The following is a 9,942-nucleotide window of genomic DNA, read 5'->3' on the forward strand; positions in this document are numbered from 1 at the left end:
AAAGAGCATCATACTCCCTATTTTCAGCTACACTACATATAAAAGAGGGAAAGGCCGAAAATAGAAATGTTCTTATTTCTCTCAAGTTTGCTCCAAAAGCATTTGGTGTTGTGTGAAGCATTTGAGGCATCACACTTGGGGTGCTAGGCTCTCAAGGTTTTCAAGGAATCAAATCATTAACAAGGTATGTTATTCTAACCATCTTTTAAGTTAAAAGTTCCCCATGTATGCTAGATAGGATTATGAACCTTGGAAATCATTATTTTCATGAATTTTAGATAAACATAGATCCAAGGTTTATTAGGGTTGCATGTACACTTAGGAGTGTTAGAATGCTCAAAACTCATCAGTGGTATCAGAGCCTAGGCTTGTTTGTTTGATACTTGATGCAAAATAGTGAAAAAAAGTCGATTTTATTGCTGTCTGCATGATGAACTCGCCGAGTCAATGGGGGGACTCACCGAGTCCATGACTAAACTCATCCTACTCGTCGAGTAGGTTCGTGCACTCGACGAGTAGGAGCCTTAGAATGCATATTTTCGACTTTTGCTACTGGAAATGGACTAGAAACATTACCCTAAACTGTTTTGGTGTTATTAATTGTTCTGATCCATTTACAATGGCTAATATCAAAATTACGTGATTATATGTGTTCATATGTTCTTGAAGTTTTGATATTCATATTCATGTTCTTATGAGATTAGCTGATCATTGGAATTATTTTGTAACTTCTTGGTAGTTTTAATTCTTGATCATTATGTGTTTTAATGGAATCCATAATTTGTTCTCAAGTTATGGATTACCAAAAGTGTTTATCTTTTAAAGTTCTTTAAATTCACATAGGTTACATAAAATGAAGAGACACTCATTTGAATAAACCCATTAATCTCATAAGTTATGAATTGAAGAGTTTTGTAAAGTTACAAAACGTGCCCTCAAGTTTTGGAGTATGTAAAGTCATCATAAAAAACTTTAGTTCCAACCCTTGGATTTTTAAAAGTTAAAATTCAACCCTTATACTTTATAATATTATAAGTTAATAATATATATATATATATATATATATATATATATATATATATATATATATATATATATATATGTATAAGATCAAGTCGTCTTACCATTAGTAGGCCTCATTCACGAAGCCGGTCTATAAGGGGGGTATAAGGTTGTTGCCTATAAAATGGCAGCTTAATGGGTGTCCACTCTCACCCACCGCTTCCTTGACTGGTGGGGGGTCGTTAGCCGAACGGGTAGGACAAGGACTTATAAAATTCTCATTAAAAGTATAATGATTATTATAAATTAACTAAATGTTTTATTAAATTCCCAATCTTAGTCACTTTAGGAAAATGTGAATAAGGTGCTATCCCATGAAATCACACTTTGCACTTTGTCAAAGTAGTTAGTGGAGCGTGTGTGGTTAACCGACACACTAACCTGGACTTAACAAGGTAGGTAAAGGTTGACTTAAGGTTTATCATAGGTCGGTGGAGTGTGTGTGGTTAACAGGCACATCGATTTAGTGATAAACATTAACGGTACCAAGTAATTCACATGGTTACTTCACACCTCGTTTTGTGATCCTCTGTATCCCAATCACAAAACTTGGAGGGCACACTCGAGATTGAAACATGCCTTCAAAAGTTCATTGAATCTCAAAAGAATCTAGGAATTTCTAAAGACTAATTAAAACCTAATAGTTTATATTTTGTTTTTATGGTGGAAATTGGTGAATGATCATTCGCCTACCTTCAAATATTCTATAGCTTGGATTACGGCATCCATCTTCCAAGTTATAAAATATTGTGTTGGGTCCTAGCCTTAATATTTCAAATTGGGTGTTATATTAACGATTTTCATCAACTAACTTGAATTTATCCCATTGCAGATGTCTGGTTTAGACAACAATGGTCTTCCCAAATCTAATGGAACATGCTTTCTTTATGAAGATAACTTCCTGAGTTTGGCCCATGGAAATCATACTTCTCTTCCTCCTCCTCCTCCAATTGTTCTTGCTGACCCACAAGCCCGAAGACTTGAAAGGTTCAAAGTCACTCAAGCTCTACTAGAAATGAAACATAAAGATGGAAGAACTGTGTGCACTCATATCTTAAGAATGAAGTCACACATTGACAGTGTCACACCCTAAAACCGGAACGGAGGAAACGTTCTGGGGTGGAGGACTTCATGTACAGTATCACAACAAAGCATAATAGTAAACAAGTCACAACATCTATTGCATTAATATAATAGTTTTAATACAAGCGTGTTCTGTAGTATATAAGACACCAAAAATGTATCATCAAAATAAAATATGAGTCTTGTATGTGCTCCATCTTCTCAAAAGCTTCATCGGTACCTGTCTACTGATGACCTGAGAATACAAGTTATTTTGAAAGAGTTTATCGGCATTAACGCTGGTGAGTTCATAAGTATTTTAGTGTCATTGCTTGTATAAAATGTTTGTAACAACGTAGTATAAATGGTCGTAGTTGTTTGTAACTGTTTGTAAATGTTTGAAATCCCTAAAAAATCCTATATTTTCTACTGAAATGTAGTCTTCTACCAAGACCCGACTGTTTGTATGTATGTTCTTTTGTGATGTAAGAGTTTCCCCCAGTAAAACTATCATTTATAAAAATATAGTTTAAGTCATCGTTAAGGTGAGATGATTTCAAAATACATGTAGTAGGGGAATGTAATGTTTGACCTCAGCAGTGACACTGCTGGCTATAAAGTGATAAAAATGCAGACTGCAGGTAGTATTAAATGTAAAATACACCCCGGGGAGTCTGTTTGCCTTTAATCCTTGGTCAGTTAATTAAAGGTTTAAATGTGAACTCGTATGTAACCATGATGATCGACGACTGAATAAAAAATGACCCTCCGGTGTCATATGTAGTAAGGTGACATGTTGTCACCCCTTGGCCGTGTCGGCTGGGACTGTAGCTAGCAGTCGGGGTGTGGGAGTGTATGTCCCGTATAGATCTATACACAAGATGCTCGCTCTCCCTCCAGGAGACTATGGTTACAAAGTGATACAACACAGTGTCGTTGTATCCTTAAATGGTATGTCACATTAATTTATCGTATCCAATTGTTTGTATAGTAAGTCATTGTGTAGTAATGTTTTCTCTGTACTATGGTATAGTATGTTTTCTTGTATAATGTATTGTATGTAATGTTTCTCATTATAGTACTTTTGTAATGACTCATAAATGTACTGACTCTTGTATGTATCGTTGTAATAGTAATAGTGAGTAGTAATCTCTTAACTATACCTATTATACTTAACTAGTAATGTTGTTGGTATGCCTTTGATACTCAAAGGTACTGAACTGAAGTGAAAGGTTTTATATCCACACACATATATACGATATATAACTAAGGTTTCAACGACATTCGGACAAATAACAAGATACCCTAAGTCCACAACCAAACAAGGAACATGAAATAAGGTGAACTATCAGTCCTAAGTCTTTCAAACTTTACTTATATAAATATATTTGTATAGGTATGAGTTAAGAATAATGTGAGTTTAAAAGAGCTTGATAAAGGATTTAGCATTTAAAAGAGTTTAATAAAATGTTTTGATGTGTTTGAAATCCGTAAGTTTGATAACCATTTGAAAGCAATAGAAAATCTTTATGTTTGTTCTAGTTTATAATCACATGTGATTAATATAATAACTAGAATATTCGACTTGTATTCACCCCCATAAAAGCATTTAAAATCATTTAAAAGGTCGGTTAAGGGGTATGAACTCACCTGTAGTGAGTGGTTTGGATGGAAGTGCTGGATAGGATGCTAAGTGTCAAGTGAGGACTTGAGCACACACAGATCCTATTTAACATATAATGACACATATATGTATCTAATTAGTGATTACACAACTAATTAAGAAAGTAAAGACACCCTAGGACATGGAAAACACCTTGATTCAAGTGTTAGAAGTGCATAGGGTTGTATCTAAGGGTTGTAGGGCCTCACATTGGAGTTTACGGCCCATATGATAAGGCCCATGAGTTTACGGCCCAATAGGTTTACGGCAGTAAACTCATGTCATGTTGATTTATTTGGTGTGTTTATGGCCCTACAAGTTTCCAGAAAGTGTTCTAGGCTAAAGGCTAAGCCATAGGAAGAAGTTAGGGTCCATATGCACTCCTTACTTGGGTTTACGGCCAAGGGAGATTGCATTGGCCGTAAACACCCTTCTGCACATGATTTCTTGATGTTTAACAAGGGGTTCTAGTACATAACAAGCCAAGGGTAGCGTACTTACATAGTAGAAGCTTGAGGGAGTGGTTAGAGCCCAAAAACACTAGTGTGTGTTCTTGGTATTCTTGGTGAAATGAAGAACACTTGAAGATCCAACCAAAAGAAGAGATTTCATGGATGAAATCAAGAGTGAATCAAGAAGAAGAGATGTATTAGCTCATGTATGGAAGGATTCACTTACATTTTTGAAGATTTGGAGCAAAACCTCAAGATCCTTGGGAGATAATTTCGAGTTCTAGGCTTCGGAAAGTGAAAAGTGGCTGAAAAATGACTAAGGGTCATATATATAGCTGGAATTTACGGCCTACATGGGTTTACGGCCATAAACCCATGACCCTTGGCCGTAAACTCCTCTTTTGAGGGTTTATGCCTTGGTCGATGGGTTACAACTTCAATTGGCACTTTCGTTCACTTATTCCCTTGATGTACTAAACTCAGAATGCTCAAATAGACTTTACATAGCGCTAAAAGTTAGTAGGAAAAAGTATAACTTTGAATGGATTGAATGGTTTCTACGAGATTGAAATTTCGGGTTGTCACATCATCCCCCCGTTAGAGGGAATTTTGTCCCGAAATTAGAGTTTAAGCAACTAAGTTATTACAAATAACTAAGTAAAAAGATGAGGATATTTAAGTTTCATTTGATCCTCGCGCTCCCAAGTGAATTCCGGTCGTCGCTTGGCGTTCCAACGAACTTTCACTATTGGGATACAGATTTGCTTCGTTCGTTTGACCTCTTGGTCCATGATCTCTACAGGTTCTTCCACAAAGTTGAGGCTCTCATTGATCTCGTTCTCGTCGAGTGGGATTACAAGAGTCTCGTCGGATAGGCACTTTTTCAAGTTCGAGACGTGGAAGGTAGGATGTACGTTACTAAGCTCGTGAGGTAGGTTGAGTTTGTAAGCTATAGGGTCGATTCTTGCGAGAATCTCAAAAGGCCCTATGTATCTTGGATTTAGCTTCCCACGCTTTCTGAAGCGTATCAAGCCTTTCTAGGGTGAGACTTTCAAAAGGACTCAGTCTCCCACCTGGAATTCCAAAGGTTTCCTCCGCTTGTCTGCATAGCTTTTCTGTCGGTCTCTAGAGGCTTTCAATTGTTCATGAATCTGGACGATCTTCTCTGTCGTTTCCCGAATGATCTCCGGACTTGTGAGAGTGCTGTCAGGAACTCGTCCTTTGGCTAACTGTGTGTCGCCCACCTCAGCCCAGCACAGAGGGGATCTGCACTTCCGACCGTAGAGGGCTTCAAATGGAGCAGCCTCTATGCCCGTGTGATAACTGTTGTTGTAGGAAAATTCGACAAGGGGTAAAGGAGTATCCCATGCCTTTCCAAAGTCGATCACACAGGCTCGCAGCATGTCTTCTAAGGTTTGGATAGTTCTCTCACTTTGTCTGTCGGTCTGTGGATGGTAGGTTGTATTCATGTCCAACCTCGTTCCTAAGGAGCTTTGTAGCGACTGCAAGAATCTCGTAGTGAATCTACTATCTCTGTCGGAGATAATGGATTTAGGAACACCATGCAGTCGTACTATCTCCCGAATGTATGTTCTTGTGAGCTTCTCCATCTTGTTAGTTTCCTTGATGGGCAGGAAGTGTGTGGACTTGGTCAATCTGTCGACGATGACCCAAATGGTATCAAGTCCACCCGTTGTCTTGGGCAACTTGGTTATGAAGTCCATAGTGATCCGCTCCCACTTCCATTCAGGTATCTTCGGTTGCTGGAGTAAACCTGATGGTTTCTGGTATTCGACCTTGACCTTGGCGCAAGTAAGGCATTTACTTAGGAAGGTAGCAATCTCTGCTTTCATGTTAGGCCACCAGTACAACTTTTTAAGATCCAGATACATCTTATCTGAACCTGGGTGGACGGAATAACGAGTGTTGTGCGCTTCGGTCATGACCAAGTCTCTGAAGCCACCGTGTCTCGGTGTCCAGATTCGGTCCATGAGATACAACGCTCCGTCACCCTTGACTTCTAAGTTTTTATCCATTCCTCGCAGGGCTTCACCTGCCACATTTTCAGGTTTCAAAACTTCGAGCTGAGCCTCCTTAATTTGTGTGGATAGGTGCGAATGGATAGTTATAGTCAATGACTTGACCCTTCGACCAGAGTACTTTTTTCGACTTAGGGCGTCTGCTACTACATTGACTTTACCCGGATGATAACGAATTTCGCATTCGTAGTCATTGAGTAGTTTGACCCACCGTCGTTGTCTCATGTTGAGCTCCTTCTGGTTGAATACGTGTTGCAGGCTCTTGTGGTATGTAAAGATAATGCTCTTCATACCATACAGGTAGTGTCTCCAGATTTTCAGAGCAAACACAACCGCTCCTAATTCGAGATCGTGTGTGGAGTAGTTGACCTCGTGTGTTTTCAGTTGCCTTAAAGCATAAGCGATGACCTTACCTCGTTGCATCAGGACACAACCGAGCCCTTGATTCGACGCATCGCAGTAGACAACAAAGTCTTTTGTCCCTTCGGGGAGGGACAGTATCGGTGCGGTGCACAAGGCTCGTTTGAGCGTTTGGAACGCTTTCTCCTGCTTCTCTTCCCAGTCAAAGGCCACGTCCTTTTGGGTCAGTGTTGTAAGTGGTTTTGCAATCCGCGAGAAGTTCTGTATGAACCTGCGATAGTAGCCAGCGAGGCCTAGAAATTGACAAATTTCTGTAGGCGTCTTCGGTGCTGACCAGTTCTCAATAGCTTTAATTTTGGACGGGTCCACGTGGATTCCTTCTTCGCTAACCACGTGTCCTAAGAATTCGACTCTTCGGATCCAAAATTCGCATTTAGAGAACTTTGCGTAGAGCTTCTCCGTTCGTAGGGTCCCTAGGACTTGTCGCAGATGATTACTATGCTCCTCCTTACTCCGAGAGTAGATAAGTATATCATCGATGAAGATGATGACGAACTGATCCAAGTAAGGGCGGCATACCCTATTCATTAGGTCCATGAACACTGCGGGGGCATTGGTCAATCCGAATGGCATCACTACGAACTCGTAGTGTCCGTAACGAGTTTGGAAGGCTGTCTTCGGGACATGCTCCTCCAATACTCGTAACTGGTGATACCCGAATCTCAGATCAATCTTTGAAAAGTAGCTTGCCCCTTGTAGTTGATCGAATAAATCGTCTATGCGAGGTAGTGGGTAACGATTCTTGACCGTAAGCTTGTTGAGTTCTCTATAGTCGATGCACATACGGAATGATTCATCTTTCTTCTTCACGAACAAGACCGATGCTCCCCATGGTGAGAAATTTGGTCTAATAAAGCCCTTGCTGAGCAATTCGTTAAGTTGATCGGATAGCTCCTGCATCTCAGTTGGTGCTAGACGATAGGGCGATTTGGCTACGGGGGTAGCTCCTGGCACTAAGTCGATTCGGAACTCGACTTGACGTTGCGGGGGTAATCCTGGGAGGTCTTTCGGAAAGATGTCAGGGAAATCGCGTACGACGGGGAGGTCTTTTAGGTCTTTGGCTTTCTAGTTCACATCGACTACGTGTGCAAGGAAGGCGCGATATTCTTTACGCAAGTATTTCTGGGCTTGAATACTTGAGATGATACGAAGGCTCGTACTAGGTTTGTCTACGTAGATCAACAGAGTTTCGTTATTCGGTAGGTTTAGGCGGACTGCCTTCTCGAAGCATAGAATATCGGTACGATGGAGACTCAACCAGTCCATGCCCACAATGACATCGAAACTCTTGATTGTCATGGGTATGAGGTCGATCGGAAATGAATGATTTTCTAGCGTGAGGGTACAGCCTATGTGAATCTCGTTAGAACTCTCTGTCTTTCCGTTGGCCATTTCTACGACAAGGTTTCATTTAGTTCTTGCAGTGCTTGATTAAGTAAGTGTTTAAATTTTTGGTTCACGAAGCTCCTCTCTGCCCCACAATCAAATAAGACACATACATAAGAGTTATCGAGGAGGAACGTACCCATGACTACTGTGGGGTCTGCCATGGCTTCATTGTGGCCAATAGCAAGTAGTCTTCCTGCTCCTCCCGCACTCCCAGCTTTATGACAGTTTCTTTTGAAGTGTCCTGTCTCGCCACACCCATAGCAGGTCTGGCTTACTCCTGCACTAGGGACCTGGGTGATGGGTTTGGGTGGTGCTCTGCAAAACCAGACAGTATGGCCCTTCTAGTCGCAGTTGGTGCAGTGCATTTCCCGGCAGGGGCCGTTATGATGGAAATTGCACTTGGTGCACTTGGGCAGGCTCCCTGCGTATGGTTTAGCTGGTACAGAGGCAACAGGGGTTGTGGCAGCATGGACGGCCACCGTCTGTTGTTTCTTGGAAGAAGGTTGAGTTGATTTACCCTTCTTTCGGTCCCAACGCCTTTTCTTGTTATCGGCCGCGTTGGTTGGTGGTGGGGCAGCAGTTGTAGTTGTTGTTGTAGGAGAAGGAACCTCATGATCGATAAGCCTTTGGGCCAATTCCTTGGCACTATCAAAGGTCGCAGGTTTCGATGCTAGGACGTTCCCTCGATACGGGGGCACCAAACCCCAGATGAATCTCTCGACCTTCTTGCTTTCAGTGGGGACCAGATTAGGACATAGAGTCACCAGGTCGCAGAACCTGCCTGTATAAGCCACTATGTCAGAACCCTTCATCTTAAGGTTCCACAGTTCCTCTTCAAGCTTCTGAATTTCGCCCCTCGGGCAGTACTCCCTGGTCATCAGGTCCTTCAGTGTATCCTAGCCCATGGCGTTAGCTGCTACCAGTGAGAGTGCTTTGACATGGCCATTCCACCATGTCGGGGCCCTTTCGGTGAAGGTGAAAGCAACGAACTTTATCTTCCTTCCTTCTGGGCATGAGCACATCTCAAAGATTGCTTCTGTTCTCTCGATCCATTGGGATAGCGCCATGATCCATCCGGTTCCGTCGAAGTACGTTGGTTCACAGCTATTGAAGTCTTTATAAGTACACTCCCGTGTACGTGGTTGTGACAACCCGAAATTTCTATTCTGTACAACATTTCAATTCAATAGAAGTCAGAACAGTTTCTGCTAACTTTCAAGCTTTTTGAAATAAGTTCGATTCTTTTTAAGTTAGTACTTCAGGAGATACCAGGAGAGAGGATGCTCTAGGGTTTATTGTGCAACAATAAAGTCCCAAAGCTCCAAGATTTTGGAGTTTACGGCCTAAACAAAGGTGTTTACGGCCGTAAACCCTAAATTGGGGGTATATATATGAAGTATCATCCAACAATTCTTCAAGATCTTCAACTTGTAAGTGTTTCTAGCCCTATTAAGTTGATATATTGCTTAATCTAGTGATTTAACACACTTCCATCCGTGAAATCATTCCAAAAGGTTAGATCTTCAAGTTTCACCAAGAACACCAAGAATACACACTAGTGTTCTTGGACTTTTAGCACCTTTTCAAGCCTCTATCTTGTAAGTACTTCTATCCTAGAGAGTAATAAGACTTGTTATACTTCTATACATCAAGAAAACACCAAGGAAACCAAGGATCATAGGTGTTTACGGTCCAAGAACACCTTGGACCGTAAACCCTAAAAAGGGTGCCAAAGTGTGCCCTAGTCCCTTCTAAGCCTTGGAAACTTGCATAGATCCCTTCCCTAATCAGTTAAGTACACGAAAACATCAAAAGACCATAAACCATTTGGGTTTACGGCCGTAAACCCAAAGGC

This window comes from Lactuca virosa, chromosome 2, assembly GCF_052849685.1.
Source record: "Lactuca virosa cultivar CGN04683 chromosome 2, Lactuca_virosa_CGN04683_v6, whole genome shotgun sequence".
NCBI classification, from domain to species: Eukaryota; Viridiplantae; Streptophyta; class Magnoliopsida; order Asterales; family Asteraceae; genus Lactuca; species Lactuca virosa.